This window comes from Diadema antillarum, unplaced genomic scaffold, assembly GCF_040938485.1.
Source record: "Diadema antillarum isolate AM-2024a unplaced genomic scaffold, OU_Dant_1.0 seq00000205_RagTag, whole genome shotgun sequence".
Taxonomy (NCBI): Eukaryota; Metazoa; Echinodermata; class Echinoidea; order Diadematoida; family Diadematidae; genus Diadema; species Diadema antillarum.
Genome location: NW_027271264.1, coordinates 679,403 through 692,633, shown reverse-complemented (window position 1 = coordinate 692,633; position 13,231 = coordinate 679,403). Strand labels below are relative to the sequence as shown.

General features: G+C 39.2%; 1 long non-coding RNA gene across 2 annotated transcripts in view; it reads left to right on the top strand.

Moving 5' to 3' along the window:
- LOC139728922 (uncharacterized) overlaps positions 1–13,231 on the top strand; it is a 63,944-nt gene that overhangs the window by 28,376 nt on the left and 22,337 nt on the right. The gene's annotated exons all lie outside the window — the stretch shown is intronic.

Genomic DNA, 13,231 nt, shown 5'->3' with positions numbered 1-13,231 from the left:
AGCTAGCTTGCTCGGCACGATCCTCAGCTCTCCCTGCCCGATTGCTGAGGACGATGATGATGATGATGATGATGATGGGTCGGTCTGATGACTCCACGGCCGACTGGCATCTCTTGATAATTGCGGACACGAGTGGACACTCATGGGCAATCACTGAACAAGGCCGTCTGACAAATGCCCACAAGTCGGGGCATCACGTTCACACTGCCAGGCAATGATATGTGCTAGAGAGGACACAGTTGTCTTGATCTGCTTTCAGCTTGTGATCTTGTAACTATGTATAATATTTAGAATGTGTTGATATATACAGATTTTTAACAGTTGGCCTAAACAAATTAATCATTTGTTATGTTGCTGCTGTATACGGAGAGGTGTGGAAAACGTAATTGTTTCTGATCCATGGAATGTTTTAGTATTATATATATTTGTATGTGTGTGTACGTGTACAAACATATGTTTATATATATGTCAGTGTATATCGTAAAATCAGAAATATTCTCAGCATGACATTTTCACGCATTGCCACTGGCATTCAATGCATATAGTGTAGGCAAGAACTTTCGCATGCATTTAAGTTTTATGAATCTTGGCTCTCGCAAAATTCTCGAAATTAAAATGCACATGAAAATTTCAGGTTTTTTAGTAATCAAAACATATGCATGCACATAAACATGTACACATCTTACACATGCTAATTCATGTACATATAAATGTTTGCATGCATGATGTGTGACAAACCTTGTGCCTCTAAGGCCTTGTTATTGTTACCTGACGACTGTGCTGTCTTTGTCTATTTGCTTTTAACCAGTGAGTGAAATTTTGCCAAATAACGATGAGGAGTCTACAATTTGGTTGCATAGAGTCGACCCCCTCTCCCGATGCTTAAGTAGGGAGCGAGCCTTAATGTCTCCGTGACGTGCTGTCACATCAAGTTCACGGTCGCATTCACAATGCAGGCATGAAAAAGAATGTAACAGATGTTTTCAACATTGGGTTTCTAAAAAATCCTTGTCTTTCAAGTTTCACTCCCCCACTTCTCCCATGTGCCATTTTGGTTTGTTCTCCAATCCCTCAGAGCTGCCAACAAGAAGTATGGTTTAATGATACTGAGTGTGTTCTTTATCTCTTCATTTAAAACTTCAAGTTTTGTTTTGAAATGAAAAGACATTTTTTCTCAAATTTTGGTATATCAGAAAGCCTTTTCTCGTTTTGTTTTTACAAAGATTTGTTCGTTTTCCTCCTTTGATATATGTCTGGTATTATGAGGGATGTTTCAGTTCAGAGTTTAATGTGATTTTAGAGTGTTAGTTTTTGCTCCGCTCAGAACCCACTCTTCAGACTTTTTTTGCTGTTCATATGCATTATGATGTTCACAATTTAATGCACTTCAGACCTTTGTTGTCATAAGTTTCAGATTTTGTCAGCCTTTTTTCTGCAATTATTCTCACATCCCTGATATATGTAGATGTATACATCAGTTGTGGCTGTTCTTCAGCATGATTTTTTTTTTCTTTTTGATGTGCAGAGGTTGGCAGCCCTACTCAGTTATTCCCTATACCACATTCTTTGACGGGTGTTCTGATAGACATCACAGAAGACAGGATAAGCCCCTATACACCTCTGGCGTTCAAGTTGACAAATTTAGGCACAATGTCTCTCTGACGTCAGGTGTTTCTGTTCGCCCAGCGGTGTCTGGGTATCTAATCTCTTAAATTTGTTTATTGGAAGTGAAAGGAGGGAAGGTGTGTGTATGTGTGTGTGTGTTTGTTTGTGCAGTGTGAACATGATTCTCTTGTTGCTGTGGAAAATATCACGATGTTTGGCCGTTCTGTGGTAAAATGCAATTTGACCGGAACCCTATCAAGTCAACGTATTATGTGTGTGGCCACAGGGATTTCACCACACCAAGGCTGTTGTGCAGAGAAGTCCTTTCTGTAATCACAATATTTGAAGAATGTCGTGCAACACGACAGCACAAGAACAGTGATGTGATATCTGGTGTTAGTTCAGGGACAGTATACATATAGTTGTCCTCGATATTGAGATTGTATTTCAGTGCATTTGGCTTGATATCTGCAGCATTTTTGAAAGGTCTACATGCGAAATAAGATGCATGGTTCATAAGTTGTTAAATACAAAGAATACAAGACTTTACATTAAGAGTGGTATAAAAGCATATTTTAAAACAAATTTAGGAATTATTCTTTCACAATGAGGAAGTGATTGTGTTCATGCTATTCATGAATGTTACCCCACTTTGAAAGAGAAAGCATTAATTTTTGTTTTTCTGCATGATGTCATATTCTTCTGTTGGGGACAGATTTTGATTTTTCTTCATTTTTTTAAGGCCTGTCAAAGCTGTGGTTTAGTTTGTGAGCGAAAAGTCCCTGTCAGGGGCTCATCCACTTCATGTCTGGATGAGGACTCAGCGGCTGCATCTTTGGACTTGTTCCAATGTGAGTGAAATATGACGTTGCTCTTGAGATGCACAGATGAAAGTGCTTTGTCAATACTGTTATGTCTGCCTTTTTCCTTCTTTTTTTTTTTGCTTTCTTTCTATCCATCTTTTTGTCTTTTCTCTCCCTAGTTTGTCAGACTGGCCTTGCGGCAAGGACATTTGCCATTGTATGGCACAAAAGGATGTCGCATCTTTGGCGAATATGAAGCTGTATGTTTGACAAGGACGATTTTGATTGAGGAGGGGGTTTTTTTTTGTTTTGGTGACGTATCATGGCATAAAAGGGCATGCTGCATCTTTTGCGACGGGAGATACATGTTTGAAAATGATTTTGATGGAGGAAATTTTAAGCACTGCGTCATTGCATAGCATTCGGCAGTCTTCGACAATGGAATCCGGATATTCTGACGATGAGTTTGATCAAGGATCTTCAGCATGGTATCATTGTGCAGTGGATATCATGTCTTTTTTATTAACCCGTTGAGGACGGTTTGATTTTGCTACAGCACGCATTTCCCATAGACATCTGCCCGAGTATACTCGGGACTCGTCCTCAACGGGTTAAGGAGAACGCATGTATAACCATGGAATATGAGCATTGTATTAGTCCACAGAGATATATGATGCAAAGCAAAGGTATGTGCATGCCTTGTGATGATTTTGGTCACAGATTTAATCATTGTACTCAAAGATATTGTCGTTGTCATTCTAGAAGAAAGTTTGACTGTTCGAAAGATGACTCCACCAAACAGTCATCGTGGTATCAGATGTATGCCTTCGAATGGTTATTACCGGAAAATACAGCATTAATTGCACTATATTGGGTTGAATATAGTCTGAGGCAAAGGGAATTGTATGTGCGAGATTGACAAAATTTGATCAGGGAATTGGGCATATAGTATCATTTCGTGGAAGAATAACAAGTCGTCCAAGGTAGATGTACATTTACCAATCATTCTGACTCCGGAGATTTACCATCATACAAATCTTTCATTGTTCATGATGTGTACGGTAGCATCAGTCTCTTTCTAACTTTTGCTCTTAAATGTTTGTGATACTTCTTTGTCATGTTTCTCTCTTTTTATTCAAATTGATGTGTCACCGATACCCAATCTTTTGTGCTTGTGTGTTTACTGCCCTGTTTTGGGGAGCATCATGCACTGAAGGGCTTTTTCTAGACATGGCAACTGACTATTTGATCTTCCCTAAATGTAAAGTAGTGTTTGTGCTCACTATGATATAAAGTTAACCGCCCGAGGTGAAACAAGCTCAGCTCTAAACATCAGACACCATGCCCATGGTCTCTGTTACAATTACACATTTCAGCTGCTCAAGCCTGACACGCTTTCAAATGTATATACGCCGGTTAGCAGCCATTACTTTGAGTGGGATATTGAATATGGAACACCCAGCGGACATGAAGTGATGTTAACCTGTGATCATTATGGAAATTGGTTCCCTCTTGTTGTTGTTGTTGCTCTTGTTGTTGTTCTTGAACATTTCATGTGATGCCCAGCTCGGGCTTGAATCTGCACCTCTTGGCTGGAGAGCCGTGACAAAATGGAGTCCGTGTTGACATCCTAATAAGAATGTTAATAGTTAGAAGAGCACAGAGGCTGTGAAGATTGGGTGTATGGTATGTCAATATTCCACACTTTAATGAATTCAGGATGGCTCATGCTATTCATGACCATGTTGGAAGAAACCGCCATGTGCAGGGTTTGCATCTGTTTGATGGACATCACGCATTTCTTCGAGTGAGTCCTCCTCACTTCACATATTTGAAGGGCGTATTTGCCAAGCCGTTCAGGGGCTCTTCAGATCTCTTATTCTACGATTGTTTGCAGCTCCTTGAAATCCGGAAAAAGTCAGGAGCAGTCCTCTCCAAAATACTTCCTTTTCCCAGCTTCTTCTTCCTCTTCTTCTTCTTCTTTTTTTTGTGTCCAAGAGATGCTAGCATGGGGTTGTGGTCATGGTCCTGCCTTTGAAGGGAACTTTCCAGCATTTCCACCACTCGCAAATCTAGGCTTTCCATCAGCCTCCTTTTTGTTTAAAAACTCTGATAGTTCAGCATTGCATTATGTGTGCCCAAAAGATGCTGCAACTTAGAGGGCAATCTATCCGCGGGGATGAAACATCGTGTTTGGTGATAGTATTACACCCCTGCCTCGGAACCATCGTCCTCTGCTCCTACTCTCTCATCTGGCAGCCCAGAATGCCCCAGTCAGAAACTTGGGCAAAACAGAAAAGAATACGCATGTTGCATCCTATTTTGATGGATCTCCCTGAGCAGACGACCGTGTTTCACAGGATCAAAGATGTTTTCTTTCAAGGCGGCATCTGAGCGTCTCGAGTATTTGCCGCTTGTGGACACGTGGTCCAAAAGACTTTTGCTAGAAGAGCACAAAACAATCAATTTCATGGACTTTGAAAATTTGCATGTTTTGTTCTTTTCTTTGTCAATTGTTTAATCCTTATGCTCTGTTGTCAAGCTGCCTCTTAGCAAAGCCATGTATCATTGACGTGAAAGAATATTATTGTGTTTGAAAAAAAAAAGATCATGTGACAAAAAACAAAACAAAACACCCATTCTTGTCAATGTGGACAAAAAGATACAGTATGGCTTAATCACAGTGGTCATGAGTAGGGTTAGCATCTCATTGCTATCCAGCAAACCGTGATGGAATAATCAAGAATTGTTCCAAATATACCCACTGAACTTAAGTATTTAGGGGAAGGCAATTGATTTTTGTAAATGATGAGTGCTATCAATCCTTCATGCTGTCATTTAGACCTAAGTCTAGATTGTGCGGATGATGGAAAGATGTAGTTTCATTAGTTTTTTAGGTGTAACTCTACAATTCCGACTCTTAGGTGGTCTTAAAATTGGACGCCTTTCTCATTATGTGACTTTGAGAAACCAAAAGTGCTAGAGAAAAGTGGTTGTGTGAGAAAGGAGTGTTTTAGTCATATTCAATAAACAAGCAAAAAGTTGAGAAGACTTTATGAATATTTTGAGCAAGTTCCTCTCATGTAGATTTTCTTGTGAAGGGCAGGAGAAGATTGAGACAATCTGATGAAGGAGCCATTTCAAACAATCGTTCATCTTGGTCCTCGATGTCGTGCAGGTTTGGGGAATACAATGACGGCAGCGCTGCAGCCAGGGCACAGTATGTTCCTCTGAACGAGAGATTTCATTTGCACATCTCATTTCAAATATTTGGACTGCTATGAATAATCATTACCCTAAACATTCCCGCTGATTGCTGGGAGCGTTTGTGTGCATTGCAGAGTGTGGTTTATCGCGTAGTATATGGGCAGAAGCACGATTTCTTGGAGGTGGGGGTGGGGCGGAAGTGAGGGCACATGCAGGTTGCAGTGGAATACAGCAATCAGACAATGCCCTGGTTCAAGAGTGCCTTGTGGGATTGCATGCACAAGATAACTCAGTTTAAACACACAGAGTGTGATGGAGTGTGTTTTAGACCATGTCGAAGTTACCACACAATGCATACAGTTCTACCATCGCACAAATTAAACCTGTGCACCATCTTGTTCTGTATGACTATGAGCCTGTAAGTACAAATCGTAGAAGCAGCGAGCACTTTGAGACAAAAATATTGCCGTGTGCATGAAACCAAATTCGCCAGCATGTGAAACTAACCAGATGCCAGAAAGTTTCACTTTATGTGTGACAGTCTTTACTTAAGGCATGAAGTAGTGATTCAAAAAAAAAAAAAGATTAATTCTTGTGTCGAGCTGTTTTTATCACAACTGATTGACAAGTTGCCTTCATCAATGTAGATAAGCACCAATTATTCAGTGTTTTTATCAAAGCTGCTAATAAGACACTGAGTAAACAGTGCTTATTTATAGTGTTGAAGGGCAATTTGTCAGTCAGTTGCAATGAAGTAATTTTATCAGTAAAAATAACACATTTGGCTTGCAACCAATAAGACTGCAAGGAAATCCTTGTGTACTCTTTGATAAACACAGTGCAAGTATTATGTATAGAGAGAAAATTGTGTCACACGAGTCAGGCATATTTGGTAGGCATGACTGAATGCTTGCCCTCTTCACTGTAAAACAATCCCCATAAACTTTGTACAAGATCACCAATATTTAAAGCAAAGGGATAAAAGTCTACAAGTAGCATACATTGCACCGAGAGCTACAGTATGAATAATGTCCCACTGGTATATTACTACTGCATATGCAGTGTATTTTGCAGCATTTTAATTTTGCTAAAATTTTGTGACTCTACTGATATTCGCAAAATTAATAACACACAAAATATTTTCTCCCATATCATCACAAATACAATGTATATCTGTGTCCCAAGAAGGAAAGGGCTATTTCATGTCTTGATGTGTGGTACTGTATAAGTCATATATTTAGCAAGTCTAACTTTTCGCAAATACGGACTTACCGACGATTTTGCAAGTGAACAGAAATATGCATGCGTGCATGTCACATTCATATTGGGATCAGAGTCAATATTTTTGCATGTTCATGAATAGCACCTGACTCGTGAAATTCGCCGAAATAATAACCTCATGAAATATATCGGCGTATACAATATTTGTCTCTCATTGTTGTTCTCAGTCCTGAATTCAACCACTCACAAAATGGTCTTTCGGGTCAAAATTCACAGAATGTACTCGTGAGACATTTAGTGTGTGAAAGTATATCATCATGCAGAATATGAGTCAATGTCAAGTTTCAGTGAAGAGTTGCATTGATGAAAATGATTTATGAGGACATTAAATGGACTTAATTGACTTAAGTGGCACAGGACTAGAAGGACACTAAACCATGGTGGTTTTCAATGGCAAGAGGCTTGTGGTGCTCTGATGCACGGGAGCATGCAATGTGAAAGTGTATCACAAAGCACATCAGTAGCAGTAACATTCCTTTTTAACATGGCCCCTGGGGACTAAAGAGATAGATCTAGAGAGAGAAAAAAAGCTTGCAATAATGCAATTTAAAATGCATCTGATATATTTGTCTGTACCCGTTTGGCTTTCAGCTTTCTCCTGAGTATTGGCTCTGTTGTGCTGTCATTTCTTCAATTTGCCATGATTATTTTTCTTTCTTTTTTTTGGGGGGGGGGGGGGGATAAGGGGTCTTCAGTATCTTGATTGTTAAAGAACAGTCTTTGGATGATAATGACTGTCTGATATGGATTAATCTCATATCTATCATTGATATCCATAATATTTTCCCAAATTGACAAACTGATGAATATGCTCAGCAAATTTTTTGAGGCTGCCAAGCGAATCATCTTACTACTCCATCCATTTAACCCAAGTTATGGTTGGCCTACCGTCATCCTTCATTAGTTCTTAATATGACATCTAAAATGATCTTTATGGAGACTGCTAACAACAATTTCCATCACTGTAGAGTTTATGATCTCGCCCTGTCTGCAATATGTTACCTTGCACCCCCACCATCAAAAAAGAAAAAGAAAAAAAAATCGCAGTTATGTGATATAATTGTAAGGTAAGGTAAAAAAGCCCACAATATTAGGACATCGGAATTGTGATATAAATGGGGTAATACAAACTTATAGGTCTTAATCCTCCTTCCAAGTTCTTGTACACGGACATTGAGATATGGAGAAACATATCAGGGTCCAAATCTGTTCAGATCCACCTGAAAACATGCAGACATGAGCATAGAATGGTATTTTGCATGACTTGAAGCTAACACGAAAATGAAAGCATATAAAAGTTTTGGCTTGTCTTACGTTCTACTGATTTGTATTCTGCAGCATTAAAAACATACAGAATTCATTTTACCCAGCCCAACGTGAAAAAAATTAGTTGCGCTACAATTTCCGCTTTTACAGTACACGGATGAATTCATTGATAATGCATTGGCATCAGGTGCATAGACAGTAAGGCCAAAAAAAAAAATTGTTGCATTGGCGTAACATGAGATTTTCAAATAGGGTCGGTCGGGCGGATTTTTTTTTTTTTTTTTTTTTGCTACCTGCATTTTACGTGTAAAACTCGTGCTCAGCTCAGTAAACAGTTACAACTGCTGCACCGAATGTGCTGTGTTCATCTATTCTACAAATCATTTATGAGGCCGATATTACTGGAATTATACCCCTTCACAGAATTTAAAGATGTTGAAATACCTATCCTGAATGTTTTCACTTCATATTTTACTATTTTGACTTGGATAAGATAGATGCAAATTGACCCATATGTATGATCTTTTCATCGCACACGGCGATCTCTATTACAGTCCCACATATACAGATTCGTGTAAGTTCTCCACACAAGAAACCTATATGGCAAAACTGTGCACAATACATCGCAGTCTGAATGCTACGTATACACTGAATAAATCTTGTTAGAGTACGTGTCCGTGTTGGAAACAGATGACGTACTGATCAAGGAAGGCTTATGCGAGGCGCTAGATCTCTCCCTCGTACATCCGATATCCCCAGAGCCGTTTCCACTTCCGGGTTTGTGCGATCGCAATCGCAATCAACAAGATATTTGATATCGATAGCAAAAAAAAAATAATGAAAAAACATGGGGTCGGCGGAATTTTTAGGGTCGGGCGGGTTACGCCAATGCAACAATTTTTTTTTTTTGGCCTAAGAGAGAGAAAGAGAGAGTGAGGAGAAGATGTTAAACTTAAAGGCCTAATTTACTATTTGCAGATGAAACAAAAACCCAGCAATAGTGCTTTAAAATAGTTCTAAAATATGAGTTAGGGAAAGAGACAACCCCTGTAAAAATTTGAATTGGTAAAATTTATGTTAAGTATTGTTAAATATATACAAAATATGAACAATAGTTATAATAAAAATGTTTCCAGACTAAACTGTCTACAGTTATGGTTTATTTAGAAAAATACAGATATCTCCTTATAATTTAGGCTTTATCGCGAAAATTTTATATGATACGATGTTTTGTAGTACAACATACCTACACATTATGCATTAAATGTCATATCTTGAAAATTTTTAAAATCACTGTCCCCAAAGGTAAACAAGACCTTTAAACTACAGTCACTAAAGCAACAAATTTTGTGTTTTTCCCATTCACTAGGCTTCACTTATTGATGTTTTTACAACCCTAGCTATTGAAAGAAAGCATCTCTTTCCTTCTCTCTCTCTCCATTTTTCCCTTGCTCTCTCTCTCTCTCTGTCATACATGCACTAACACACACACACACACACACACACACACACACACACACACACATACATACACACACACACACACTGCTGATCCACTTCAAAAGCATCAATGCCGTAATTTGAAATCAATAAATCTATGAATGACAGATGGGGAAAAACAGCTGCATGCAGTGAAGGTTACAATCACTATTGGCTTTCTCAATCAATAGGAATGTCCCCACTTACTCATTTATTTTTGTCCATCAGGTACATAAGGAGCAGAAACTAAAACAGGAAAAAAAAGTATTGTGTGTATAGATGAGACTGTTCATTTGCATTCCAGAAATTCAACCTTAGAATCAGCCTGTTGTTGACATTGAAAACCAAGCCCAGGGCATTGAGGTAGTGATATATGTATAATGTGTAGGCAGATGCATTAATGAATGCGTGCAAATTCAAAGAACATCCTGTCTGCAAAATATAAATTTGCTGTGCTCTTCCCTGTTTGAAAGTGGGCTTTTGTTGCTGTGAAAGGAATGAACATTGACAGCATAGAGTGTGTAGTGCATGTAAAGCAACAACAAAAACCAAACTTGTAATTTCATAGCTTCAGGTAAGATGCTGTCTTTTGTAAATATGACAGAAGCGCATTCAATGATTTATATAATTTTATTCTTTTTCAAAGAATAAATGTCAATGTTGTTTCAACAGATGAGAAAAGCCACGATCACACTGTCAAAAGATTGAGAATTTGAAGAATGTGATTTGTAAGGTCTCATTCTTTTGCCAGTGTGAACGCAAACTCCCTGCAAAACTTCTTGCAAAATTTCTCGCTTAAATTTCCCTCTCAAACTAGGGATATTTCCCCAAACTTCTCAATCTTTTGCCAGTGTGAACACTTCAGAAACTGAAACTTTGCAAAGTTTGTCACGTGACCAGTCCACCACCTGTCTTCAGGCAGTGCCTCAGAAGCACACAGCTATTGTGCTGTGCTGGTGTTTATTGTTGCATCACAATCACTAGCCATCGCACGTCGTACTCTTTCTTCTTCCTTACGCATGCACACTCGTGACCAAAACTTCTCGATCCAAAGATCTAGAAGTTTGGCAGCCAGTGTGAACGGATGACCAAAGATCGCGAAGACTTTGCTATCTTAAACTTCTTGATCTTTGGCCAGTGTGACTGCAGCTATTGAGTCAGTTTGAAGGTGTACAGGCATAATATGCATATCATATGATATTATAGAGGAACAGTTTTTATGTAATCTCATACCTTTTGTTACACTGATATGACAAACATGACTTCATATTCACAATAGTGGCGAAATGCGTGATGCAGGGAGCATTTTCCAGTCAAGGTTTTACAGGCATTTTCCCACAAAATGTTGATGTGTTAATGGTTTCTATATCACTGTTAGTTTTTTGTTTTTCCTTTTTGCCTTATATTTCTCCCATTACTGCTTTAAAACGATAGATAGTCTTACACATTCAATATTGGAAGTGAAAGTTAAGATAGATCCTGAGACACCAAGGAAAGATATAATGAAAGAAGAAAAGTAGATTATATACAAATCTATGTAGATAGAAAGAAAAAGAGGGTTATGAGGGGAGGTACGTTGAAAGCAAGTACCTTCATAGATCGGCAAGTTGAGACAACAGGAAAATGATAAAGTTACGACAGAGAGAAAATGTCAGTGAAAAGTCTTTTTTTTTTGGTAATATCTATAAAACAGTTGGGCTTGAACCACTCCTTTGTGTTGGATAGTGCGCAAAGCACTCTACAGATGACATTATTGTTACTCAATTGCTGAAATGAAACCTATCCGTAGAGTGCATTAACCCCTTTCTCTGTGAAGGGTTCCATTGTATGGCATGCGCATGCTAAAATTAACTACAATAAGAGTCAACTTCAAGCCAAGGTACCTAAATTTTTACCCCTGGGTAGACTGGGTAGAGGGGTGTGTGTGTGGGGGGGGGGGGGGGGGTAGTATCTTGTCCCCACAGACTCAAATGCCTTGGCATTGAACTTTGAACTCTTGAACTTTAAATCTTTTCGTTGAAATGCAATTGACAATCCTCTGGACCATAGCACATCCGTGCCATCCTGCACAGAAAGCCTCTCTTGGATAGGTCAAAGTATGAATTTTGTATGAGAAATCAGAAGGGATGGAATATTGATAGTCTGCTAATTACATTTTCTGTAGATTTTCGTGCAATATCACCATTTAACAGAGGAAAAATGGTTTGTATAAAGTTGCTTTGGGCGAGTCAATACCAATTTCACATCTACTCTGGATGGAAGCTGCATCAGTAAGTACCCGTCTATTTAGAGATACATGTGTGGCCTCAGGGGGCTGGACTATGGGGGTTGTAAACACCTGTGGTGCTACAGCCAACCTGCCATTCAGCCATGCCCATGCCTCCTCCTTATCATCAGCAAACATGTTTACTGAATTTAACGACTCGGTGCATTCGAAACTTCCATGGCATCCTAACTAATTGGGTAGCAGGGTACAGGAAGAAACTGTGACACGTTTCTAACATCAGCTTTCAGGGCTGCCAACTCTCACGCATTGAGTGTGAGACTCACTCATTTTGGTCCTTTCTCACTCTAAAACTTTATTTCGTTTGCATGCATTTCTATTGATCTCACTCATTTTGACTCCTACATTATAGCATTGGCCTATGGGAGTCTCACTCTCAACTAGTTTCCAGTGTTGGTAGCCCTGAGCTTTTATTGGTCTCTCCCCCCCCCCCCCCCACACCCCTCCCCCCTCCCCCACCCAACTGTACACCTGGTGTCATGTTATCATTGTCACAGTAGCCATTTCTTGAATGTGAATGCCCTTCTTTTATTCTTATTTTATCCCAATTTTAACATGTCCTTCCTCATATTCTTATTTCATGTTCATGTCTCCTTATTCACAGATCCAAAGTGTTGGTCAAAAAAAAAGAAGAAGAAGAAGAAGAAGTTGTTCTGATGTATAGAAGAACAGCAGTTAATTGCATGTGCAACTAGAGCAATGTAAACTGATGGTACATAACAATCGATGTCCCACTAACATGATGTTCCTGTGCTATTTCGTCGACGACCATCCGAACCGTCGTATATGTCAAAATTCGGTAAATTTTTCGAATTTCAAATTTTGCCGTTTTAAGAAAGCCCAGCACACACTCTTTCTACTCACAAAATTTTGGAACCGGATTTTGTGTTTTTAACAGAGAAATTTGATATACGTCATTTTGCCTGAACGCGAATTGGCTGAAGGCGTTCATCCGAACCGACGTATCGCTATACGTCGGTTCGGGTGGACGCGAAACTTCGAGTCGCGTTCAGTGAAGGTGTCGTATCGCCCCGGATCAGCCAGAACTGGCAGAAGCAGACGATGGAGCGTCAACTGGACCCTCCCCAGGACCGGTGAGTTTTATTATGAGTAGCTATGAAATCATGCGATTTCAATTAAAATGAACAGACCCAAGCAAGTTCTATCCATAAGATTGTCACTTGTCAAGATAAATACGCAGATTGTCGTGGGTTTCCCCAAATATTTCGTCGTGTTGTTAGGTGTAGTCCTGTGTATAGATAAATATGTGGGTACAAAGGGATACTCTAGTAGGGTTTAAAATCAT